This window comes from Ochotona curzoniae, unplaced genomic scaffold, assembly GCF_017591425.1.
Source record: "Ochotona curzoniae isolate NIBS_2020 unplaced genomic scaffold, NIBS_Ocur_1.0 contig_3819, whole genome shotgun sequence".
In the NCBI taxonomy this organism is placed as follows: Eukaryota; Metazoa; Chordata; class Mammalia; order Lagomorpha; family Ochotonidae; genus Ochotona; species Ochotona curzoniae.
The window spans coordinates 10,671,887-10,699,185 of record NW_024466004.1 but is presented as its reverse complement, the minus strand read 5'-3'; the positions used below and the strand labels follow the sequence as shown (position 1 = coordinate 10,699,185).

General features: G+C 43.3%; 1 protein-coding gene, 2 long non-coding RNA genes and 1 pseudogene across 3 annotated transcripts in view; 1 reads left to right on the top strand and 3 right to left on the bottom strand.

Annotated features, from left to right (window-relative positions):
• The window catches only part of ENPP4 (ectonucleotide pyrophosphatase/phosphodiesterase 4), a 14,639-nt gene extending 7,607 nt beyond the window's left edge, over positions 1 to 7,032 (bottom strand). The window contains exon 1 of the mRNA XM_040983494.1: positions 7,008 to 7,032. The gene's annotated coding sequence lies outside the window, so the exon portion shown is untranslated. The remainder of the gene's footprint in view (positions 1 to 7,007) is intronic.
• On the top strand, positions 1,004 to 20,149 carry LOC121158633. Its single transcript, XR_005884207.1, has 3 exons — positions 1,004 to 1,014; positions 6,435 to 6,438; positions 20,010 to 20,149. It is a non-coding gene; the product is annotated as an uncharacterized LOC121158633 (long non-coding RNA).
• LOC121158632 lies at positions 12,246 to 27,299 on the bottom strand. The gene is made up of 3 exons (XR_005884206.1): positions 26,942 to 27,299; positions 12,934 to 13,093; positions 12,246 to 12,393 (listed from the first exon to the last, which is right to left on the bottom strand). It is a non-coding gene; the product is annotated as an uncharacterized LOC121158632 (long non-coding RNA).
• On the bottom strand, positions 20,242 to 21,287 carry LOC121158631 (annotated as a pseudogene).

Genomic DNA, 27,299 nt, shown 5'->3' with positions numbered 1-27,299 from the left:
AGATGAAAAAACAATTCTTTTGTAGAAAATACAAATGACGCCCGTCTTCTAGAGGCTCTAAAGAGGAAGACGATTTTTATTTATTTATTTTTTTTGTAGATTAATGAATGCTAACATATAATTAGCATTCTAAGCCATTAGTGGACATTCTAACATCACTAATTCTTGTTGAAAAACAATGGCGTAGAAAATGTGAGTGAGACAGAAATGCTACTTGAGGAAAAGGTGCCACCTCAGTCTGTACACCCCAATATTAACATGAGGCTGAGTAATAAATGGACAGAACCTACGTACTTGGATGCCACAGTAACTCCTAAGGAAATGCCACAGCTGTTGAAATAAGTCTCACCACCACATTTCTTTTCAACTTCCCCTCTGCTATCACAGACATGACTGTTCTTCCTGATATTCAGCCTTAGAGCTGTTCTTTATTTTACCAAAATCGTTTTCCTCTCATAGATCTCTGCTTTCTGGTTTCCCTGGCTTTAAGAAAACAGGATGTGTGATTTGCAAAGAATGACTCAACACTGACAGGTAGGATACCTCTTCACTGTAACATAAGAGAAGGATCAAAAGGCAGATGCTGGTCGAGAGGGAGGGTGTCTGGCGCAGTGGCATAGCATACTGATTCTCCATCTGCCATGCTGGGATCCCATACAGGCACCAACTGGAGCCCCAGATATTCCACTTCTAAGCCAGCTAGCTCCCAGATAATGGCCTGAGAATGCAGAGGAGGATGGTCCAAAACCTTGGGACCCTGCACCCACATGGGAGACCCCAGAGGAAACTCCTGATCCCCAGTTTCAGATGAAATTAGCACTGGCCATTGCAACTATTTAGGGAATGAACCAGTGGATGGAAGATCTCTCTCTCTCTTTCCATTTCCCTCTCTTTGTCTAACTCTTTCAAGCTAAAGAGAAAAAGAAAAAAGGAAAAATAAAAAAGCTGAATCAGCCAACAGGTTTGAGGGTTGGAGGTGAAGGGAGTGGCCTTCTCTACATTACTGGAAATAGTGTTAATTATTCAGAGTGAACAGAGTGGTGCAGGGGTCTGAGGAGCACAGAGAACGCTCCTTATTACAGAGCGTTCTCCTTATTACAGAACGCTCTGTTATTACAGAGGACAGGAGCATGTGAGGAAATAGGACGGTTCCTGACCATTGCTCGCAGCACCATACTTTTCATCAGGACACTGTTTTCCTACCCAGTGACTCTGGTGCAGGCAGGAACAAAACATGCAGCTGATTCTACTCGGGTTTGAGGCCCTGGCAGAGACTAAAGGAAGACTAATCTGAAGGCACTGACTACAGAGTGTCTGAAGTTTCATCTAAGCTGAAACTAATAGATTTGTGAGAAGTAAAGAGGATTTTGGACTAGAGGTGCGGATGAAGACAGAGAATTTATAGATAGATGGATAGGTAGATAGATAGATAGATAGATAGATATTTTAGCAGAGAGGAATTTCTTCCATTTGTTGATTCACTCCCCAAGTGGCCACAAGAGCCAGAGCTGAGCTGCGCAAATCTGGAGCCTCTTCCAGGTCTCCCCCCATGCAGATGCTCTGGGCCATCCTCAACTGCTCTCCCAGGCCACAAGCAGGGAGCTGGATAGGAAGTGGGGCCACTGGGACATGAACTGGTGCCCACATGGGATCCCGGCACATGCAAGACCAAGACTTTAGCCTTTAGGCTAAAGCACCAGACCTGAGAACTGATGTTGTAAGAGTCACTTCAGTGAAAGCTGCAAAGATGTGAGGTTGAAGTCAGAATGTGGTGACTGAGCTCATCATTCCAGGTTAAAAAGCTGATGATGTGGCCGCAGGGCAACACATCTTACGCAGTGGTGAGCTTGAGACCAATATGATCGACAGCATCCTGAGTCTTCCACTGTGAACTCTTCTTTCTCCCAACAAGATTCCAATTACTTTACAGGAGAGATTTTCTTTCAGACATTATCAGCTAGATGGTCTGTGTTGAGATAGACATTCAAAAATCATTTGGGGGACCATGGTGTAGCTGATGGCATCCCATATGAATGCCAGTTCCAACCCAGCTATTCCGATTCCCATTCAGTTCCTTATTAATACATTTGGAAAAACAATAGAACATGGCCCAAGGACCACTGGACCATGTGGAAGACCCAAATGGAGCTCCCGGCTTCTGGCTCCAGCTTGCCCAGCCATGACAGATGCAACCATTTGAAAAGTGAAGCAGCGGGCAGAAGATCTCTTTCTGTCTCTCCCTCCCTCTCTGCAACTCTACCTTACAAATCAATAAATCAATATTTGAATATATGCGTGTGTAAATATATATGTAATATATATATATATAAAGTTATGATCTTCTTAAAAATGGTGACATATTTTGAGGACCAAATTCACAAACAGAACCTTATTTGTAAGGATCTCTAGGTCTGCAAAATTCCTGCCATTTTAACCTGAGACAGGCTGCCTTGTAAGCATGGAATGACTGTTGCTGGTACCAAACAACAAACCCAAAACAGTGCCCAAGTATCAAAATGAATCCACCCCTCCAAGAACAGAGCAGCAATCTTAATAACAGATATGCATACTCCCTGTCACAGCTCAGCATGTTCAGCTGCAGAGAATCTAGACTGTGGTCCTGCACTTTTCATTCAGCATTTTCTGCCCATTAATATAGCATTGATGCATCATTTAACTCATCCCTCACAAGTCTTTAGGGGATTTGGTCAGATAAGAATACTAAGTGGACTGCGGCCCTGGGATCCAGAATGTACTAGGACTGTGTCTAATATATGCAGTGCTCCATGACAGCTTGGAATGAGTAATTCCCTGGTTCCTCTTGGAGTACAGATTACCCCAACCCCCCAACATTTACTTCCAGAGTGGACTTAAAACAGCAAATAGGTACAAACTAACTTCTCAGGGAGGAAAATATACTCATAAATTTATTTTTATTTGTTGCCCTGGCTCTGTCCCCAAGCAGCCATTCTTCATTTCCAGCCAATACCATTGCATAAATTATTCTGCTGTCAAATCCAAACAGATGTCAGATTGAATACATTCTCTACACCTCCAAAGCTTTCCCCTTAGTTTCCTAATCCTTTGTTTAAAAAGATTTATTTGTTTGAAAGTCAGAGTTACAGAGCGTGAGGAGCAGACAAGGGGAGAGAGATGTTCTCTCTGCTGGCTTACTCCCTCAAAACACTGCAACAGCCAGGGCAGGATCAGGTCAAAGCCAGGAGCCAAGCGCTTCTTCCAGGCTCCTCAACTGAGTGATAAGCAGGGTTCTCAAGGACTTGGGTCATTCTCCACTGCTCACAAAGGGGCAGCAGCACGGAGCTGAATTAAAAGTGGAGCAACTAGGACTCAAATTGGTGCCAGCATCCCAGAAGGCAGCTGAACATGGTCCCAGTTCCCTAGTCTTTTAAAATAACTCGGTATTTTCTGAATAGTTTTGAATATTTTAGTCCAGTCATTTTTACCTTTAATTTCCCCAATGCATCGCAGTAGACAGAGGACTCACTGAAGAGAGTTAGTTAAATACTCAGCCTTCCAATCTACACATTGAGACTCTGATTCAGACTAGACAACAGGAACCTGTATTTTTTAACATGCACTTTTAAAAAAGATTTTATTTTATTTCATTTCATTTTAATTTAATTTAATTTTATTGGAAAGGCAGATGTGCAGAGAGGAGAGACAGAGAGGAAGATCTTCCGTCCGCTGACTCGCTCCTCAAATGGCCTCAATGGCTGGAGCACAGCTGATCCAAAGCCAGGAACCAAAAGTTTCTTCCTGGTCTCCCACACGGGTGCAGGGTCCCAAGGCTTTGGGCCATCCTCCACTGCTTTCCCAGGCCACAAGCAGGGAGCTGGATGGGAAGCAGGGCCATTGGGATTAGAACTGGCGCCCATATGGGATCCCAGTGCCTGCAAGGCGAGGACCTTAGCCACTAGACTATCGTGCCGGGCCCAGGAACATGTAATTTTAACAGCCATTCACTGTTTCCTGACTCCACTGCTGCTGGACCTAAGCTAGTACCTCCTCTCCAGGTTGCCTTCATTGCTTAATTTATCTTCTTACCTCAAACATTTTCCCCCTTCTTCTACAAAATCTTCTACCAACTTAATTCCTATACATAACTGTTCATGACATTCCCCCAATAAAAAGGAATGTCCACAGCTCTCCCTTCCCCCCATTTGTCCAACAGTCAAGCCCCTATAATAATGACCCAACTCGAAAACTGTTACACGAATAATTCCCAGCCTTAATTTCCATTCACCAAACATCACTATCACAATCTTTCTGAAATGTATTATAATATATAAAAGACAACCATAACTCACCTCGTTGACCTACAGCTGTCCTACTTTCTCTCTTTAGTAATAGTTTGTGTTTCCAGAACATATAGTTACTACCTGCATTGCTCCAGCAGCCTTTTAGGTCATTAAAAAAGGTTCAACAAATATTTAAAATAACTAAGTCCACCACACAAACACACCAGGGAACAAACTTTATAAATATGTAATAATTTACTGCAAAGAAGGGCATAAAGGATCGAAACAATGAATCAGAAAAGCAGAAAGCTTATTTTCCTTGAATCAACTTTGTTCTCTAATGCTAAAACTTCTTTATAGCTTAACATTAATATAATTGAATATTAATTTGGCATAACATATAGTATGTCTGAAACTTTGGGAATACAGTCAGCTCTAAGAGCAGAGGGGTGCCAAGGCAATGCAACAAATGTTGGGACAACTAGAAATTCAAAGGATTCATTTGTTGAATGATATCTGAATTACAGCTCTATAAAATTATTTCTAAAAAAGCAACAGAAATTAAACCTGTCCTCTTCAATTCCCTGTCACCTCTACGACATCTTTTTATCTAAGTTTGTCTAAAAAAAAATTATCCCAAAGGTTGTGAATTGGTATTTCATAATACAGATTTGGACATATTAATGTCAAAAAGTTAACACCACTTTCCTTATGCAAAACAAAACAAAACAATGAGTCTGTCCCTCTACCCACAGAATACAAATCAACATCTTCTTAAATCCTGAGTAAACAGGATGCTTGTGGAATACACATTGCCACTCCTGGGGTTCAGTTATCCTGGGGCACACTGCTTTGGATCAAAGTGGAAGGAACACGGGCTCTGAAGCAAGCAGGCTCCCAGAACTCTCACGCTAAGGGTCATCTGTCACAGATGTGACATCCAGCGTCAGTCTCCTTGTATGTAAACAGACCAACACAACCGATTTCCCGTTATCCATTGTGGTTATTAAGCCATCAGGCTAGGAAAAAGTCTATGCTACACAGTCCCAAAGTTTTTTAACATAGGATAAATTTGATTGACTGAGTTCAGAAAGAAATTAGTACATTACTGTGCTGTTACTAATTTCATAACTTCAACGTACTTACAAGTCCAGAAACAACAATTTCACCAGTCTTGTAGTAATTTCTAAACCATTAGCAGACCTTTCCCTGCCAGGACACCCTTCATTAGCAGTACCTGGCCCTGTGTCTGCCATATTCTGTTTTCACAGGAAGTATTAAGAGCAGGAAGAAGTTCATAAGTAGTTTCCAAGGAATAAACACCAAATTTTCAAGGAATGAAACTGTTAGCTTACAAAATATCAGGGGGAATTCTCTGATTTTTACACCAAATAATAATAATAATAAATACTGAAGAAGGAAAAAAAAGCACTCCAAATGGGATTACATCCTCAGAGCAACATAGATTTCCCAGGCAGTCTTCAGTTTAAGAGACAAAGGTTTTTTCTTCCCTGCTCTGGGATGACTCTCCTACAGGGATGCAACCTCTGTCAGTCAACTCCCCCTGAGCACTCCTAGGGAAAGTGCCACAGTCACAACAGGTGCTGAGAGCCACTTGTCACCAAGAACAAGTCACCTGCTCAGTCCTTCAGTGAGACTTGCTATGTGCCCAGACCACATGCCTGGAGATTATTACCAGCTACTGTCTTAATGGTCTCAGGGGGGAGAAAAATTACTCCCCAAAAAACACTGTCTAAATATCCCAGGATGCACATTATTCTCCAGTTTTCTAGCGTGTACACACACACACACACACACACACACACACTCACGCATACACCTGTATACAACCTGCCAGCATCTTCAAGGCTTGAAGGACTTGGGAAAATTCACAAAAGACATCCATTGTGAGACTGGAGGGGAGAAGTGAGGAGAGAGAAGAGAGCTTGGGGGACGGCGGAAGGGAGACCCCAGCGCCAACTAAACTGTATCAAAAAATAAATAAATAAATAAATAAACAAACAGCTGCATTTCACTTACTTACGCTCCCTGCCCCCTGCGCCATACTCCCCGTTTTCATCAAAATGTCTTTCAAAATATACTTTCTGACTAATTCAACCAGAAACCTGGGTCCACCAGTAAGCGAGCAGTTTCTGGGTCAGGCTTGGCACACAGCTGAGTGTGGCTCAGTGTACAAACTGTCCCTGCGCTTCCCGAGATGGGGAGCTGGGCTTTCACCAGCTGCACCGTGGGACGCTACCATCACTGGGGCTGTTGTGACAAGGAAAGACATTGTGAAGTGCATGCTAAATGGATCCACCCCACGACAGGCACGCACTGCGGTGCTCTGCTCGCCTCCAAGAAAACCCGTTTTCAAATATAAAGCTTACACTCACACGTAATTAACATGAACCCCCAAACTCAAGACGAAACGCACCCCCCATCCACCCGGACGTCTCTCCCTCGCTCAGCGTTGTCATCCCGGGCCCCCTCCGCCCCCAAGGCTGCCGTTCCGCCCACTTCCCCTTCATCCCCCGAAGCCAGGGTCGCCTCCCTCCGTTCCACGCCCACCACCCCGGGTCCCGCAGGGGGCTTCGGCCGCCAGGGCCCCGGCAGGTGTTCCGGATGGACTGGACCGCGGGGAGGGGCTCGCCCTCTCGCTTCTCCAGGCCCCCACTGGCCTGGGGAGGAAGTGGTCTTTCCCCCACCCGCCCCTCACCGCTCCAGGTGCACCGAGCTCACACTCACCCGCCGCGGCTTCTTCCCAGCACGGAGCCCGCCGCTAGCGGAACCCCGCACTCCCGGGTTACTTGGGGGCGACGGGGTTCTGACCCGAGAGGGGCAGGGCTCTTCCTGAGGCGCCTGCGCAGTGGCGGGCGGCCGCACCGGTTAACAGCCCCTCCTCCAGCGGCCCGAGGCGCTCTGGTTGCTCGGCGCTGGGTGGGCCGGGCGCTGGGTGCTGGGTGCTGGGTGGGCCGGGCGCTGGGTGCTGGGTGGGATGGGCGCTGGGTGGGATGGGCACCGGGCGCTGGGTGCTGGACGCTGGGCGCTGGGTGCTGGGTGGGCTGGGCGCCGGGCGCTGGGTGCTGGACGCTGGGTAGGATGGGCGCTTGGTGGGCTGGGCGCCGGGTGCTGGACGCTGGGCGCTGGGTGCTGGACGCTGGGCGCTGGGTGCTGGGCGCTTGGTGGGCTGGGCGCCGGGCGCTGGGTGCTGGACGCTGGGTGGGATGGGCGCTTGGTGGGCTGGGCGCCGGGCGCTGGGTGCTGGGCGCTGGGCGCCGGGTGCTGGGTGCTGGACGCTTGGGAGGGCTGGGTGCTGGGTGGGCTGGGTGGGCTGGGTGCTGGGCGCTGGGTGGGCTGGGCGCCGGGCGCTGGGCGGGCAGGACCGGCAGCAGAACTTGCAGCCGAGACTTGGTTGTTTTGTTTTCGTTTTTTTTTTTTTTAATTTATTATTATTATTGGATGCTGTAGTAAATGTTAAATGTAAATTCCTCTCCTATTGGTTAGGTTCACATACCACCTGGAGACAGGTGCCTGGGTGGAGTTGAAGGGACCTAAGGAGGAAATGTTTGTTCTTTTCTCCCACCACACCCCTTCCTTATCATTCCTAGGTCTCAGTGCCCTTCAGGGGCACTGGCAAATGCCACAGCTATGGCTTACTACCACTCCCAGATGCCCTTAATGTGCACCCCACTGCTTAGGTACAAGCCAGTGAAAATGACTTTGTCTGCCCCAGGGTCACATCCACCAATCTGTCCAGCTTCCTGGAGCACTGAGCAAGCGCCTCAACACACGAAGTTCAGTGCTCAGTCGTTGGCAAGTAAGGCTGAAAGAAATACAATCTCTGCAATGGGGAACTAGTAATGGCTATGGCTACAGCAGATGAAACCAAAATAGAATTGCTGATTGTCAAGTCCCATGCCACTCTGTAAAACAGAGACTGTGTATCCCACCTTCCAAAGTGGGGAGTGAGAGAGCCTCTCTCAGGCTGTGGTCAGTCAGGCTGGTCACCAAGTGCCCTCCACTTTAACTTAGACAGGGACAGTAATTTATGTTTTCGATTTCATCATCATCTTCCGACTGTGAGGCCAAACTCCTGTGCTCAACTCATTACAACATTCATTCCCAATAAGGTGTTACGGGAGTCTACATTTGCAAATTAAAGCCAATTAAGTTCTTTGATTACGTTGTAATTTCTCCTTTCCACACAGTGGACATCTGGACACTTCTTTTGACAGATGCATAAGTGAGGCTGATTCTTACCATTAAGTGGAAGATTCGTCAGATAGTCACATAATGTTACTGGAAACAAAACAGAGAAGCAGTAGATTTGTGTGTTAATATTGGATTGCTGGGGCACGCCTGGCGGGAGAGGACCATATCATTTTTCTCTCCGTAGCTACAGCGCCAAACATAGAACCTGGCTAGAAGTGCTAAGTACTTACTGAATGATTACAGAAGTTGACAGAACATATAAAGGCTCTTCAGGCTCATTGCTCCAGGGTACTGTTTTCATTCTTTAAGATTGTATCTCAAAAAGGTACAATTAAATGAATTAAGAAGTATTAGTCATGTGTAATGTCTTTAGGTGTTAATCTAATAGCTGGAGCCTGTGCTGTGGTGTGGCAAGTTAAGCTGCCATGTGCGGTACTTGTAAAATAGCTGGTTCAAATCTCAGCTACTCTGTGTCCCATCCAGCTCCCTGCTAATACACCTGGGAAAGCAGCAGAGCATGGCATCGGTGTGTGGGTCCATTAATCTGAGTTGTAGAGAAAAGTCATTCCTGAGAGACTGGGAGCAGCCAGTGGCACTAGACATATTCTGTTGATTATTACTTTGTGCTTTATTAAGTGAATTCTGGTTTCATTCTCTAAGCTGTCCTGTGCATTGGTGAGTTTTAGTATCTTAAATGCACGAGCTCTCCAAGCTATGAGGCTTGGTAGAGGCAATGTAGTTTTAATTCTGGAATCTGTCAGACCTGAGTTTGAGCTGCCATTCCTTAGCTGAGCAATCCTGGGCCAAGGTCTCAACTTGCTTGAACATCCATACCTTCTTCTGCAAACCAAACCTGTTGTAGTGCCATCCTCTTGAGGTTATTATTATATAAAGTAGATAAACAAGTAGAATACTCAAATGGTAAGTGCTGGTGATTACTATTGTCATGAGTGATTCCCAGTTTGATCCATAGTCAGGGAAAGTCAGAGGAATTTAACAGAACTTAGATCTGTGGTACTTAAGAATAGGTTTATGGTCCTGTGTGTTCATTTACTACATGCTTGACTGTTTGTAGAGTAGATAAAACTGAGTTCCATACAAGTCATATGAGCAATGAAGAGAGCAGCAGAGTGGCCAATGGGAGGGAAGAGCTCCCTTTATCTACTGCCACTGCCTATGTGACTAGTTCGAATGTGGGAGTCTCATCAAGTCTCGGCCTCTCCTCCCGACAATAAAGGAGTAGAAAAAAGAGGAGCAAAATGTCACATAAGGCCATGTTAGTGCCAAACTTCTCTTATCCTCTTTAAAGTTTTGTTTTGTTTTTATCTTAAAGGCAGAGTTACAGAGAGAGAGAGAGAGAGAGAGAGAGAGAGAGAAACAGAGACCAATTCACTGGTTCATTTCCCAAATATCTGCAATAACCAAAGCTAGGGCAGTCCATACCAGGAGCCTAGAACTTCTTCCAGGTCTCCTGTGTGGGTGCAGGGGCCCAGCATCTTGAACCATCATCTCGCTGCTTTCTCAGACACATTACCAGAGAGCTAGACCTGAAGTGGAGAAGCTGGGACTTGAACCAGCACCTATATGGGATGCCAGTACCACAGGCTTAGCCCACTACACCACTGTGTCAGCATCGGAAGTGCTATTTTCAAATGGTGTTAAAAAATAAGAATATATGTCATCTTATGGAATTAAGTCAGTCCAGGGCTGACCTTGGGACTGGTTGAATTAGCAGCTCAATAATGTTTTCATGTACTGGATGGATTCCTTATAACTTCTGCTCAGCTTTGATAGAGTTGACGTCTGACTTTGGTGGCAAAGATAACCACCGTTAACAATAGGAACAGTAGGATTCATTTTCACTTCCACTGCACGATAGAAGTGACTTACAGTCTTTCCCCCCTTTCTTTGAATATTCTAGCAATGGTCTCCTTTGATTGCTTTGGCTAGAATTGCATCATACACCCAAATCCAAACTAGTGAGCAAGATGTAATTACCAATAGATGATTCAGTCAGCACCTTGGACTAAGGTTTCTTTCTTAATCTGCACTTGTAATCTCCATGGGATTGAAATACAGTGGATGGTAGGAAGTTCACCAGCAAGTCCACTGGAGTTTCACACTAGAAATGATAGCAGAAGAAAACAGTAGCATACAATTTTCTATGTGGCTTTCAATCATGAATAAGTATTTTATTTCAGTAGGAAAAATAAAGTGCAATCATTCATGATATTCTTTCAGCTCAGCTTTTGGAAAGAGAATTTCACATGAATCTTAGAAATGCTGAGTCTTTAGAACTGTTTTGTATCTACAATAGAATGATTGTTGTGTCCCAGAGAGAACTGACTTGGCTAAATGCATGAAAGCTAACTCAATTAGAGTCTGTGTTTCCAAGACAATGTCAGATTCGGAAGCAGAAGACCAGAGATGGTGTCTTTTTCCTCCCTTGAACTAGACACAAGACTTAGCATGTACTGATTCACATTAAATATTTTAAAACTAAAATATTTTGAAAATTTAAAGGCATCACTCAATGCAATTATTTCTCATTGAAGCTAATTGTTAACATGGAATGCATTGTTGGCAGGAGTAATTCAGAGATTAGAATTACAGGAAAAAGGTTTCCGTGCAAAGCCACTGTGCCCAAACAGAAACAATTCCTGCTGCTCAACTCCAAACAAACATCCACAAAACTGAAACCAAAGAGCCAACTTTCAAACCACTGAGTACAAGGTTCTCATTTTAATATATAGATGTTAACGTAAAGAAAACATAATGCAGATTTCATCGTAGATAGAAGAGGGAGAAAGTCCTTATAAATCACAGGTTTTTTAGCAATTTTCAAAGTTCCTTTAACAAAAGCTCTCTACCCAACACCCCTTTTAGCAAGATTGTTTTTGGACAAATTCAGTAAGATTTTTAAAGTCCTTTGAAATGCTGTTTAAATGGACTGTGCGTAATCCGCTATGAACTGACTCACGGCTACCCTTTTCAAAAATATTCAATGAAGTTGTGAAAGAATCTTTTGAGGTTTTCCTATGTAAAGGGAAATAGCCCCAGTTTTTCAAAAGGTACAAAAACAAGTAAGATTCAATCCTTTTCCTCAGGGCACTTCTGATTTAGAAAGGATGCTATAAGTTAGGCAGTTAGCCAGGTGGGTTTGGTGAGCTGGAGGTACTGCCAGCACTACCTGCTGCCGCCTCCCCTATGTATAATTCCATGCTCCTACTTGTCAATCTAAACTTACCTTTCCCTGGGTGCATCTGCTTAATCAGGGACATTGGAGGAGACGATGCCATGAAAATACAAATATTGAGCTCCATGCAGGCTTTATGTAGGGACTGGAAACTCCCCAGATGGCTTCATGTCTGTAGAGGCATCACATCCTACCTGGTTAGAGGCTAACAACTGGGGAGTCAATCTCTCTCTTTCTCTCTCTCTCACTCTTCTGCCACAGATCATGTTCTTTCTGCTTCCCCTCCCCATCCGTTCCTCCTTTTGGGTAAAATCTTCTGGCCCAGCCCACTGCCTGCCCATGACAGGTATTTCTTTGTGTGGGACAGTCGATACTAATATACACATGGGTACGTTAACTTTCTCAACCTTTAAATGAATTTTACTTTATGTTTACATTAGTGCTAAAAGAATGCCTTGTGAATGACAAGAGCCTGGCATACAAAAATTAGTATTGCCCTCACCCACATAAAAGCAAGCATATAGGACATCACCCTGTTCCTTTTGCATGCCCAATCCAGCATTTATCCCCCTTTGTTCTGGTGGTTCCTCTGGGAAACCATTCTACCTTGTTCATTTATGGCTGATCATGACACTCCACATCATCAGAGTGGAATCCTAATGTTATCAGTTGTTCTGATTCATTCTGAACTGAGGATTTTCCAGGGGTATAGGATTTTTAATGCTAAAACCAGAAAAGCAACAAGAAACTTGGTGTAAGTCAGCCACCCTAATTCTCACCCATGCCTGGTGTAGTAGAGCTAGTTCTACTCCACTGACCACAGGAACTTGTTCAGTTATGAGGACATGCCCCACAATGTGCTAAAAATTAATCCTCAAACTTCTGATGCAACAATTAGGAAAGAGTCATGGCTTCAGCAGCAACTGCTAAATAGAAAGATCAGAAGGCTGGAGCTGCTGGCTGTAATTATGGTCCCTGTTAAAGGAAAGTCCCCCTGGGAATGAAAGCCAAGCCATGAGATGGATCGGACATGTGACAATATCGATCACTTGGGTTCAAGTTTCCCAGAGACTCGATCTCCGAAATTTCCCATTTCTCTCACTCACTAAATGGGCTTTTGAACTATTTTTAGTTGGATTCTATCATGTACGTCTGAACGAGGAGATAAGGAAATAACTGTGTGCTCACACTATACCATCAAGTAAGATAAATACCACAAAGGCCACAAAGGGAACTACTACATCATGCAGAGGTTACATTTACCCACAGATGGCAGGAAATGGATAAAGGGCAAGCTGGTGTGTGATGAATTCTTGTAGATCAGATGGTGCAGAATTTTCCGATGACTACTGTTATATTTTGCCATAAGCACTGTGGCTTGAGCAACACAAACTTTTCACTTGCAGTTAAGGAGGTTACAACTCTGCAATGGGTCAACGGGATTGCTTTTTTTTTTTTTTTGGCAGCTCTCCGTCTGTGCCTTTTTGTTTATTTTTTATCTTTTTATTTATTTAATTACATTGCATTATGCGACAGAGTTTCATAGGCTCTGAGATTCCCCCAACTCAACAGGATTGCTTTCTTCCTGTCTTTTCTTTTTCAAAAATCATATCTCTTTACATATATACATAAAAGCAAGTTGAAAACATTTCAGAGATATCTCCAGTGGAATTAAAGTAAATGACTAGAATTGAACCTTTAATTTGATTTATCTAAAAAAAAACCACAGGAAATCCATGGTTTTCTCACCCAAAACAACGGGTTTATGAAACATTCAGTACTCATTGCAATAGCTTAGTGGCTAAAGTCTTTGCCTTACATGCTCAGGGATTGCAGCTGGGCATCTTTTCATGTCCTGGCTACTCTATTTTCCATCAAGCTCCATGATTGTGTCCTGTAAAAGTAGTAGAAGTTCGTCCAAAGCACTGAGACCCTGCACGCATGTGGGAGGCCCAGAAGAAGCTCCTGGCTGCTGGCTTCAGATCAGCTCAGCTCCAGCGATTGTAGCCATTTAGCAAGTGAACGAATGGCTGGAATATCTTTCTCTGTGTATCTCTCTTCTCTGTAAATCTAACTTTCTAATTAAAAATAAAAAATAGATATTTAAAGAAAAAAAAGAAACTTCTGTAATACTGCTGAAAGTTCTTTTTTTATAAGATTTATTTATTGGACCCAGCATGGTGGGCAAGCTATTGAAGTCCTCATGCAGGTTCTAATTCCGGCAGCTCCACATCCCATCCAGCCCCTTGCTTGAGTCCTGGGAAAACAACTGAGGATGGCCCAAAGCCTTGGAACCCTGCACCCACATAGGATACCTGGAGGAAGTTCCTGGCTCCTGGCTTTGGATCGGCACAGTTCTGGCCATAGCGGTCGCTTGGGGTATGAATCATTGGACGGAAGATCTTCCTCTCTGTCTCTCCTCCTCTCTGTATATCTGCCTTTTCAATAAAAAGGTAATAAATCTTTAAAAAACTTATTTATCCACATGAATATTCATAACCCACTCTTGGAAATGCCTTGATGTGGGTGATAAAGTATATAGTGGTCCCTCTATCTTACAGTGTTACTGTGATTTGTTAAGTTTTCCAGGTAGTAGCTCTGTGTTAACGCTTAAGGAAAAGTAGAGAAGCAGGCAAATTTTCTGAACTCACAATATTTACTCTCCTAGTTTCAAAGTTCCAGACGTTTGTAAATTGATGTTATCACAAATATTAACTTGGGCAATAAAACAGCAACATGAATGCTCTATCACTTCATTTCCCATTGTTCTCCAAACACCTGAGTCTGAATAGTTTATAGTGAAAAGGGTTTATTTAGCACACAGTTTTGGAAGTTGGAAATCCAAATTGGGCATCTCCAGCACATTGGATAGTTGGTGAAGGCCACATGGCAAATGGCATCACTACAATAGGAGTACCAGAGAAAGTGAGGAGGGTTGTCCTGCCCTTTTAATTTTTCATTCTTATTTATTAATATATAAAGGACATATTCATTAATTTCATAGATCTGATTTTAAAAATACAATGATAGAGTCCTCTTTTCCTTTCTTTTTTCTTTTCTTTCCTTTTTAAGAAATGTGATATATATTTTTATTTACTTTATAATTACATGCTCAATGATCCTCTAAAACGGTAAGTCTACAACTAAAGGTAGAGGGAAATCGCTGTTCCATGGGAGCATACACACAAGTTACAGGCAACTATCAACTCACACAAGATGTCAGTTTAGCTCAATATGTATTAGATGTCTTTTCTTGTACTCTGTATATTAGCTACAATCAATTGCAGAAAACAAATTATGCTTGCCTTTTTGGTGTGGCTGATTTCACTAAACACAATGGTCACATCCATTTTATTGCCTAAAACAGGATTTCATTCTTTTTTACGACTGAGTGGCATTCCACTGTGAATATGTACTACAATGTCTTTATCCAGTACTCAACTGATGGACATTTGGGCTCACTTTGTATTTTAGCTGTTGTGAACTGAGCTGCTACAAACATGGAAGTATGTATAACTCTTTCATGTGCAGATTTCATTTCCTCTGGAATGGGATGGCTGGATGTTATAGATCTGTTTTCAGATTTCTGAGTAATCTCCAGACTTACACTACTATGATTGAACTAGCTTACATCCTCACCAACAGTGTAAAAAAAAAATACTCTTCTCCACACACCAAGAGTTGTTATATTTTTGATGTTGCATTTCCCTGATGGTTAGTGATCTTGAAGATCGTTTTCATATGTCCGTTTGTTCATTGGTGTCTGAAAATTGCCCGTTCATGTCCCTTGCCCATTTCTGAACTGAATATTTTATTTTGCTGTTATTGAGCTTCTTGAGCTCTTTATAAATCCTAAATACTAATCTTCTGTAAGATGCATGATTTGCAAATATTTTCTCATTTGTCAGTTGCTTCTTTACTTTGTTTAGTGTTTACTGTACAGAAGATTCTATTTTTTCTTTAATTGTCTGTTCTACTGGGGTCTTATCCAAAAAGGATTTATTCATGTCCAATTCTTCCATTTTTTTTCCTCTAGTAATCTGTTTGTTTCATGTCTTTGGTTTGGCTCCTTGATAACTGTGAGTTGAATTTTTGTATAGGATGTTAAGTTAGGGATCCTGTTTCATATTTCTGCACGTGGAAATTCAATTTTCCCAAGACCATTTATTGAAGAAATTATTCATTTCCCAGGAAGTAATTTTAGCTTTTTTTTCATATTAGTTGGTTATACATGTATGGATTAATTTCTGGGTTTTCTATTTTGTTCCATTGGTATACCGTGCCTGTTTCTATGCCAGTGGTTTGATTATAACTTCATTGTAATATGTCTTGAAATCTGGTATTATGATACATTCAGAGTTTTTTTTTTAAATATATTGCTTAACATTACTCCTTGATAACAATCATTCCTTGAGAACTAACCATTAGAATTGTATTAATTCCTTTCAAAAGCGATGACTCCAATCACCTCCGACTGGCTTGACTTGAAAATTCTACTACCTCCAAACATTGCCACACTGGAGACCAAGCTTCTAACACATGAATCCTTCACAAATACACTCAGCCTGTATCCAAGCCACGAAAATGCTATACAAGAAAAACAGAGAAGACTGCGTGCACGCTAAGAAAGACATCCCTATCTGAGTGAGCAAGGTAGGTTGCAGTAAGTGCAATGGACTGGTCTGGTTGACACTATGGACAAGGCCATTGTCTGTGATGCTGGTATCTCATATATGTGCAAATTTGTGTCCTCTCTTCCACTTCCTATCCACCTGCCTATTAAAGGTATAGGAAAGGTAGGAAAGATGGGCTGATACCCAAATGGGAAATCTGGAAGAAGCTGTCAGATCCTGGCTTCAGCATGGCCCTGTGCTGTCCACTGCAGCCCTGTGAGGAGTGAACCAGCAAATGGAAAAACCCCCTCTCTCTCTGCCCCTCCTCTCTCTTCTCCTCTCTGCTTTCCAAAAATAAACAAATAATTTTTTTAAAGACTTATTTATTTTTATTGGAAAGTGAGATATACAGGGAAGAGGAGAGATAGAAAGGAAGATCTTCTATCTGTTGGCTCACTCCCTAAGTGGATGCAGTAACCAGAGCAGAGCTGATCTGAATCCAAAAGCCTGGAGCCTCTTTCCAGGTCTCCCACACGGGTGCAGGGTCCTGCAGCTTCAGGCCCTCCTCAACTTCTTTCCCAGGCCACAAGCAGGGAGCTGGATGTGAAATAGGGCAGCCAGGATACAAACTGGAGCCCACCTGGGATCCTGGCACACACAAGGCAAGGCTTTCAGCCACTAGGCTACTGTGCCAGGCCCATGAGTGATTTCTTTTTTAGAAAAATTTATCTGCCTTTAAATGATCATATATCTAGTAAATGGTGAAACAGCATATACAAAATCACACTCTCCAATCTCCAAACACTATAATCAAAAGTTCTATGAAATCAAGCATAACACAAATTAAGAACACTTATGTAGTCCTAATGATAGTCACGGTCAGTGTTTACCATATATCAGCTACTAGACTGAGCGCTCAACCTGGTTTATCTCCTCTGTTTGATAACAACTAGAAGAGGGTCTTTTTTTGCAGAAAATGAAATGGGTGCTTAAATAAGCTGAAACATTGCTCAGTTAGTGAATAGTACGGGGGCTATTCAAATTCAGCACTGGAAATTTCCAGGGGTTGAACTTCAGGGCCTCTATCAACTTTCACTTTTAGCTCTCACAGCTCTTAGATCTAAGATATTCCAGTTCCACAAGGCATAACATAGTCTAGTGGCTTGACAGTTAAATGAACCTATCAAGGTGCTAACCAGTCATCAGCAGAATACATGCCGCCCCAAGTTGTCTTCATAGCACATTCCAGATTCCAAGTTCTTGGTGATGAATATAGGCTGCAGACTTGGTGGTGATTCTGTGCGTCATGATAAAGGATATGCAAGCAAAGTCAGGCCCCAGCTCTTTTAGATGCAAGTCATGCATTCAAACAATACAGGCTTATTATAAAAAGGTTAAAAAAAAAAGGACACCCAAAGCTTCCAGATAATTTCACCTTTGCTTTAACGGCTTAGTCCTTCTTCAATGATACCTGCCCCTTTCACCTTTGCTATAAGAAAAGTTGGCTGGGCCCTATTCTGTTTTTTGACTTTTCACGAATGCAATTTGCCTTACTTAGCCTAAGTTTCTGGGCCAGTTATATAACTGATTTTAGTAGACACCTGAATATTTTTACTTCAGTATACAAGCCCTGGGTATTAAATTACTCTGACGAGGCCACAGTTCCCACTGATGTGTGTAAGGGCAAGTGTGTGGTGGGGAAGGTTGGCTTGGCCACAGCATCCATTGGTTTGCATATGAAATGGGGTTGGGGACAGAACTGACTAGGTCCCTGCAGCCATCAGTGTGTGTAGAGACTGAGGTGGTTGGTGAACTGAGTCAGAATCTGAACTGGCTGGCACAGAGGAGACAAGTCTGGGTTCACTTCTGGAAAGATTCTTTGGGGATCCTCCACCCTACAGTTACTTTTATAAAAGTTTTTCTTTTTATGAGTTTTATCCCTTTCAAACTCTGTGCGACTTGTACATACCTTCTGAAACTTACATATACCTTTGATTTTTGCCCATTTTTCCCTTTTTACTCTGGAGCAATCTAGTCATTTTACTTTAAGATAATTTTTTATACAGCATATGCCTTTTCTTTTTTAAAGATTCTCATTTGTTTGTAGCTTCCTCTCATGCTTACAACTACCTTTTTATTTTTTCTCCAAGTCTGACGATGATCTCACTTAATATTTTGAAATAGTTCTATAACTTTCCAAATACAGAGGTCAACATGGTGGCACAGCTAACTAATCCTAAGCCCTGTGGTGTTGGCATCCCATAGGGGTGTTGGTTTGTGTCCTGGCTGCTTTTGGTCTGGGAAAATAGCAAAGGATGGCCCAGATCCTTGGGTCTTTGCATCCACACGGGAGATCTGGAAGAAGAGCCAGCCTCCCAGCTTCAGATCGGCTCGGCTCTCGCCACTGTGGCCATTTGAGAAGAGAAGTAGTGGATGGAAGATCTTTGTCTCTGTGTGTAAAATATACCTTTCAAAACAACAACAACAACAACAACAAAAAAAAACCTCCAAATACTGACAAAAAATTTAAATAAAAAACACAGATTTTTTTATTAGAAAATAACAATTTACAAAAATACCTAAAAGATATTGGGAAGGGTCAATGAACTGATCACAAGGAATCTTCAAAAAGCTCATAGGAGATGTATATTATTGAAAACCTGTGCACGGATTTCAAAATTCTTGTATTCATCTTTCTGTTCCAATTCTTCTTTTTTTTTAAAGATTTGTTTTTTTATTTTTATTGGAAAGGTGGATATACAGAGAGGAGAGACAGAGAGGAAGATCTTCCATCCGATGTTTCACTCCCGAAGTGAGCACAACGACCGATGCTATGCCGATCCAAAGCCAGGATCCAGGAAATTCTTCCGGGTCTCCCACGCGGGTGCAGGGTCCCAAAGCTTTGGGCCGTCCTCAACTGCTTTCCCAGGCCACAAGCAGGGAGCTGGATGAGAAGGGGGCTGCCGGGATTAGAACCGGCGCCCATATGGGATCCCGGGCGTGCAAGGCGAGGACCTTAACCACTGCGCCACCGCACTGGGCCCTCTTCTTTTTTTTTTTTTTTAAAGATTTATTTATTTTTATTGAAAAGTCAGATATACAGAGAGGAGGAGAGACAGAGAGGAAGATCTTCCAACCAATGATTCACTCCCCAAGTGAGCGCAATGGCCAGTGCTGTGCCGATCCAAAGCCAGGAACCAGGAGCTTCTTTCCAGGTCTCCCACACGGGTGCAAAGTCCCAAGGTTTTGGGCCACTCTCGACTGCTTTCCCAGGCCACATACAGGGAGCTGGATGGGAAGGAGGGCTGCCAGGATTAGAACTGGAGCCCATATGAGATCCTGGCGTGCTCAGGGCGAGGACTTTAGCTGCCAGGCCATGCCGCCAGGCCCATGTTCCATTTTTTTAGAAACTTACTGAAGTACTCTCATGTAACTTTACATAGTGCTAACCATAATATCCCTTAATCTTCTTTTCTCCTCCTATCGGTTAGTGTGTAGAGAACCCATCAATTAAAAAAATACAGTCTCAATACATCAGCTGATATATTTCTTTGATTTTGTTTAGTTGTATACATGAAGACCAAGGGAGCACTCCTAGTTATAAAGTAATTTTTTTAAAAAATTTCTGTTCATCCAAAAACACTATGACTTATTATGTTTCATAAACAGTCTAGCAAAAACCTAACAAAGTTCTTTTGCATATTATTCTGCTATGAAAAAATTTAGTCACATCTTCATAACTAGCCACAGTCAATTCACTTTTACCAACCACAAAAATAAAAAATACGTGCTTTCTGTAAATTCATTTGCTATCTTAAAGCTTTCAAATCAAAGAGAAAATATTTACGTCTGAAATACAAAATTAAAAAATTATTGTTGACCTCTAAAAATCAATGACTTACATGATCATGGATTTTTCCTTTCTTTTTTTTTTTTTTTTCACCAATTCATTATATCTATTCAACATGTGACCGTTGGCACTTACTAAGCCTTATTTATGCTCAGATGTTCTGTCAGGTTTATTTTGCTGTGTTGCTTCTTAAAAAAAACTACCTGAATCTCTTCACAGAAAAGGCTCAGGATTATTGAAAAACCAATGCAGCTACACTGTTTCCAGATGTGCCACCAAAGCTGTACACAGTTTTTCAACAAGTTCAAATCCTTTGCTGAATTCATTGAGCAACTCTTCCTTGGTTGCAGAACACTGTGACCCTGGAAGGTCAACGAGCACAGGATTACTAGAATATTTGTATGAGAACAATTGGTTGGGTACCATTTGTGTGACTGATCGGATATCATTTGTACAAGAACAACTGAATGGATACCTTTTGTATAACGGATTGGATATTAATTGTATGAGAACAACTGAGTGGGCACCATTCGTACAACTAAATGAATATCATTTGTATGAGAACAACTGAGTGGACAGGATGTGAATGAGAACACTTGATGGGATACACAAAAGAGTTCCAAACAAGGTTATAGAAACAATTGATGGGTTCCATAGATAAGCTCAATATCTCCTTCCTTATCCCGTATGACCCTCAGTCTATAAAGTCTGATGCCTCGGCTATTGACCATCAGTCAGAGTCCATGTGTGTTATTATAGGCTCCATGCACCAAGTCATTTGCTGCAGGACAGTGACACTTGGTCCAATTACATGAGATTATTAGAAAAAAAAAAAAAAAGCCTTAACTTTCAACACCCTGGAGAGAGATTTCTTGCATCCTCTTCTCAGTTGAATTGTCAGGATTGAGGCTTATGGCATCAAAAATCTCTTTGTCCATACAAATTTGAAATCCAGGCAGCTTTGTGGATTCAAAAAGACTTCCACCTTTAGTTTAGTGTTAAGTAACCCTTCTTTCTCTAGGATATTTCCAGAAAGTTGAAATGCTGAGGGAGAGTAATCAATTCTAGTAATATTACTGAAATTTTGCAAGTTCAACAACAACAACAAAAAAAACCCACATCAGTTCCAGTTCCAATAGCCAGCACTGAGGCATCCAATGGAACCTTCCGTGTCTGCCTCCACCTTATCAGTCAAGTCATACTTTCTTCTCCAAACCAGATCTCTCCTGTATCCCCACATTCCCAGAGAGTCTGTAGTTCTCTCTCGTAGACAGCATCCCGATGCTCTGGGGGCCCAGAACACACAGGATGGAGCATTCTCTGACGAGATTGCCGGCCCCAGACCACGTCGTGGCCTCCCCGCCACCGCTGCTGTGGTTAGTGCCCCAACTCATAGCATATAGAATTCTAACGTTTGTTTTGGGCATTCTGGTGTTTGTCATATATGGATGATTTGTGAAAACATAATTCTTATCAATCCTAAGTAGTCTTTTTTGTACAATTTCAAATATCAAGGGTACTTAAATTTGTTTTTAGAAATTTTTACCTCATAAACACATTTATCTTTACCTTAATTTATGTTCAGTATTGTTATGGCATGGCAAGAAAGCTTTGTAAAGGGAGTGGAAATGGGCCTCTGGAAAATTCTCAGCTTAGAGTCTAAGAAGCATTCAACTCAGATCCATCTCCTGGGACCACTAACCAAAGGTACTGCAGAAGCCCATGGGCGTGGCCTCAGAGGTGAATCTGTATTGTTAAGTTTCACCCATATTTTGAAGAAGGAAGGGTAAGTAATTGCCAAGGAGACACTCACTGAAGTCCTGGATGGAGGATTGCTGCTGCCCTGCTCAGGCAGATAAGACTGCAGAGTTTGGTCAAGGGCAATGTGGTTCTAGCTGCCCTCCCCCTGTGTTGGGGATAGGTCCATCTTTATGTTGTGTATGTAAGTAGCCTGTCTTAGAGGAAGCTGTTTATGTTTTCCTAACTGGCAATTTAAAAACTGTAACTAAGCAACAGAACTGATTTTTCCTCCTCTCCCCTCAGAGACGAGAGAGACAAAGATCTTCTGTCTGTTGATTCACTCCATAAATGGCTGCAACACTGGCGCTGAGTCAATTCAAACCCAGGAGCCAGGAGCTTGTTCCCAGTCACCCACATGGGTACAGGGTCACAAGGTTTTACGCCATCCTCTACTGCTTTCCCAGGCCACAAACACAGAGCTGGATGGAAAGTGGAGCAGCTAGGACATGAACCAATGCCCAAATGGAATCCCAGTAGATGCAAGGTAAGGATTTGACTACTAGACTATCATGCTGGACCCCAAGCTTTCTGTCCTTTAAATACGAGGATCAAGGGTCCATGAGCCCCTGGGGCAGAGAGTCAGACAGAACCTGAGTCACCCGGCCTGGATTCTTGGGCCTGCCTGTGCAGTGAGTACTAGGTCCGTGAGCCCCTAGGGCAGAGGATCTGGTAGGACCCAGATCTCCTTTCCAGGATCCTTAGGCCTGCCTGAGCAGTGGGTTCCAGGTCTGTGAGCCCTGAAGATAGCGGGTGCTATATGGCCCTGGGCAGGTTGCCCAGGACACCATGGCATGAGGGGAACTTCATTGGCTGCCCAAGGGCTCCTCATTGTGGAGACTTAGTGTGTAGGCTTGCAGGGGTCTTGCAGTGACACAGGTGGGGGTGTGCAGGGGCCTAAGGTGCCATGTTCAGGACCACCATGGAATTCATGTGTCAGAGCTGGGCCTCCTCAGTGGAAAAGATGGAGCAGTGGATGGCTGGCCCAATTGCTATGGCAGCCCATTGGGATCTGCAGAGGACATCTGGTACCGTAGCAGAGGAAGGAGAACAGAACAAATTGGACAACTTATCCAGGCAAATGATGACAGCAAATATCTGGTTGAATTGGGACTCTGAGGTTGACTATGTCAGCCAATGGACATTGGAAGGGGTTCCTCACCCTTGGATCGGCGAGATCAACAGCATTTCAAAACTTGCAAAACCACATGGGCAGAACCCTTGGAGCATGCACCATACTGGGAACCCTCGGTTGATACTGGGTGGTGCTTCCCCGTCACTGGCTACTGGGGCAGCTGGAAGCCTAGGTATGGCCTATCCCATTATGTTTCCCCTTCCCCCAGACAGAAAGAAGAAATAGAAAATTTAGAACAATTAAAAAAGATTTGAGAATCAAAAGAATTCCAATGTCCAGTGATGTGTTTGCTTGCTGAAATGAGAGGACAGGACACAAAAGTATTCCTAAGTTTCAGTCTTTGTTCTTTTGAGGTATCCAGCAAATTCCTGGGCTGTAAGAATATCGTGTCACAAAACTCATGGTGAGTGAGGGGTGGCATAGATGAATATACTCATCTACGTGCAGACATTCCTCAACTGTATCTTTGGGAATTTTTAGACATTTTGGGGTGTGGGAGATCAGACAACAGGAATATTTGTGCCTCCACCTCTTCCATTGCTTTCCCAGAATTGTAAGCTCATATTGAAATAGAGGAAGTGGATTATTTAATTTTTTCCAGGCTCTTAGCTCCTATCTAGAGAAGTATTCTAAGTATAGGCACATGTGCCATACTCAAAGTGATAAACTTTTATTTAAAGATTAGAAAGCAAACATACATTCATGAGTATGGGTTGACCCACACAGAAAAATACCAGTCATTAGTGAGCAGTGGACACAGAGGGAAAAAAAGGTAGGGAAACGGAACACACACACACATACACAAGAAGACTAGAGAGGGGCCCCCAGCCCCAGAACCTCTTGTAGTTGTGGTCCCTCGTAGAAGAGATCTCCCATTGTTGGCCTCTTTGATGAGGCTGAAGGCAGGTGCCTCTATAGGCATGAAGTCACCTGAGAGTTTTATGTTATCTCCATAAAATCCCATGTGTATGTAATTCTACATATTTTTATGCTGCCCTCCTTTCCCCTCCCCAACAGCTGAGTCCTGGGAAAGGGGGCATCTTAATTGACAAATAGGAAGATAGTATAGCATATGAAGTCGGGGTTTGTGACTTGGGCTACAGCACCATTTGCTATGTCTGTGCAAGTCCTTGCTTCTCTACTTCTGATCCAGCTCCCTGCTTCCCGTATGGGAAGGTCATCAAAGATGGTCAAGTACTCAGGTCCATACTAAGCAGGCTGGAGAACAGGATGGAGTTCCTGGTTCCTGGCTTCTGCGTGACTCAGCTCAATGCTGCAACCATCAGACAAGTGAATCAGCGAACAGAAGATACCTCTTGCTCTGTCTTTTAAATAAACAAATAAATATTTTTAAACATGATAAGAAGTAAAAGCTAGATTCTGTGCTCAGCCAAGGTATAGTTTCAGTAAAACAGGCGGTGGAGTTTTGGCCTTGTTTTCCAGGAGCCAGTGCAGTTCCAGCTTCTCACGATTGTTGTGGACAATGATGGAATCCTTACTGACCGCATCACTGCTCCCAGGTCCACCTCTCACATTACACCCGATCTCATGGTTCGCAGCGATCCTGCCTTATGTCTCAGTCACAGGCACAGACACTCTTCAGAGTCTCTTGCTCTTGTGCAACTTCTAGGGACTCAATAGACCCACAAAATATATCAAAATCTCTTCTCCTCTACCCCATTCCTCTCCAGAACTCGGAGATTCTCGTCTCCTAGGCTACTTCAATGTCATCCCTGAATTTTTACCTGGGTCACCTAATGATGCACAGACCCCACCCTTTCCTGAAACTCCTGGACTATACTTTTCTTTCCATGTCTTCCATCTTCCCTGCAGCCTCTTCCAGCTGCTCAGACATGGGCTTCAGCTGCAGGACTCACAGAGGTTGTCCACTTATTATTATTATTATTATTATTATTATTATTATTATTATTTTGGCTAAGGCTACATGACAAAGTATTCAGCTCGGGTGCCTTTCAACAACAGATACATATTTTTATATATGTTCTGTAATCCTGAAGGCTTACAGGTACAAGATTAAAACATTAGCAGGATTATTTTCCTCTGTGAGACTCTGCCATAGCTTGTAGATGGCACTGGACCACACAACTTTGCATGGTCTTTGTCCTGTGTATTTGCATTATAATCCATGTTGAGGAGGACATGGGTCAGATTAGATTAGGGCCAACCTACACGATCTCTTTAATAAATCATTTCTTTAAAAGTCCCAGCTCCATATGCAATCACATTCTGGAGTAGGAGAGGTTAGGACATCAATATATGAATGGAAGAAGGCCACACAAACCAGCCTGTAACGCCACCTACTCAAAGCAGTGGCTAGTCCACTTGCCAACACAATTTATCTCTGTGAGCCTCTGCCAGTCATGTTGGGCCAGTGTTCAATATATGTTCTCTGACACAGTCCATCTGTCAACTTACAGAATTCATCCATTTTTCTGGGTAGCTAAAAAATATCCTTGTCTTTTGAATCCTACAAGCTTACTCTTTGCACTGTCTGCTAGCCAATCTGTTCCCACCTTGGGGGATTTTGCTGCAAGCAGGCCCCCCAAGACCACCAAGGGGCCGAGGTGATGGCGTTCTTCAGCCACCAGAATCACCGGGGAACAGTCTGATGGAGCGTGCCCGTTTATTATAAAACTAGACAACTTATACAGACTGGGAGAAGGGAAGGCAGAAGGATGTTCCCCAACAGTTCTCCCACCCAACAACGATACTATAACTGGCTAGAAGTCATATCTATTTCTCTGGACCTCTCAACAAAGTCACAGGTCACATTCTACATGCAGGCTGGAAGCTATGCCTCAGGTCACACTCACCATGTGTGGCTGGCAGATAGGCTGTGGGTCATCCCTTTTAACTTCTTAAAGTTGCTTATCAGGAAGTCCCAGTGCAGCTCCTCCAAGGACAGAGAAGAGAGACTGGGGTACAGCCCACCACTCTACCTGCATGCCCAGTGAACAGCCAGGCTGATGTCTTAGTTAGCCAACACCACTGTCAAGGGGTTTCCCTGGGGACACGGGGTGCAGTATACCCATGACCTCCCACATAGTTTAAGTAGGCAGGGATCCAGGGGTGATTCTCCCACATCCCCAAACTGGCATCTTATCTCCTCCAGTAAGGCCTCCTCCGGATATCTGCTTGGCTTCTGTGGACCCTTCCAGACACACATCTGATATGCTATTCTCCCTCCTGCTCCCCTCCGCTCAGCAAGATGATCACTTCCTAGGCTCACCCGCTCAGACTCCACAAATGGTCTCTCATCCTATTCAGAGTGAACTTCAGCTCCTACTCCTGGATGCAGATGCCCCAGATCAGCTGACCGCTTTGCTTCCTCTGCTTCTCTTAATGCTTGATATCCTGGCCTCATCCTTCTCTCTCTTTCTTGCTCAGCTGCCCCATGAGGTTCACTGCTGACTGGGAACCTTGCCCCCATCATATGCCCGAGGCACCACTACACAAAGCTTGGCCTATCTTTTTTTTCCCATATTTATTACTTCTCTGTCTCAGATGAAATGACCTTGGGGATAGGTTTATGCAATTGTTAATCATTTCAAATGTTTTATCAGAAAACGTAAAATGATAGGAGCTAAACTGTCTTAATGGATGCTCCTTTTGGAAATAGTTGAAGACCCCTTGTGTAAAAATTTACCCATCTTGTTGTTCAAAGAACTTCAGGGAGAATTAATATGCAAATTTCCAGAAACCCCTTCTGTTGCTTAAAGATGTTAGTTATTACTGCTGCCACAACTTGTTCTGTGACATCCCAGTCCATTTTCTATTACTGTCACAGAACACCTGAGACTTGGTAGCATTTTATAGAAGATGTTTGCTTACTCACAGTTCTGGAGTCCAACATACCTACTCGGCCTACTGGTGAACACTTCACACATCTTCAGGTCACGGAAAGAAGAACAAGGGAGAAGGGAGCATGTAGAGACAGAAAGCGACAGAAGGAACAGAGCTTTCCACAGCCAGCTCCGGGGGCAGTGATCCACCCTGATAGAGCAAGCCACACTCCTGGGAGTTGCTGTCAGTCCATTCCTGCAGCTCCATCTCCACAACCAGACACCTGCCAGGAGGTCCTTCCAGCCAACAATGGCCACCTTGGGGAACTAAGCCACCATGCGAGTCTTGGTGGAGCCAAACCATCTTCAAACCAAAACACGTGATGGCAGAAAAGTCAGTTTATCTCTTCAAGTCTCCATTATTTCCCTTG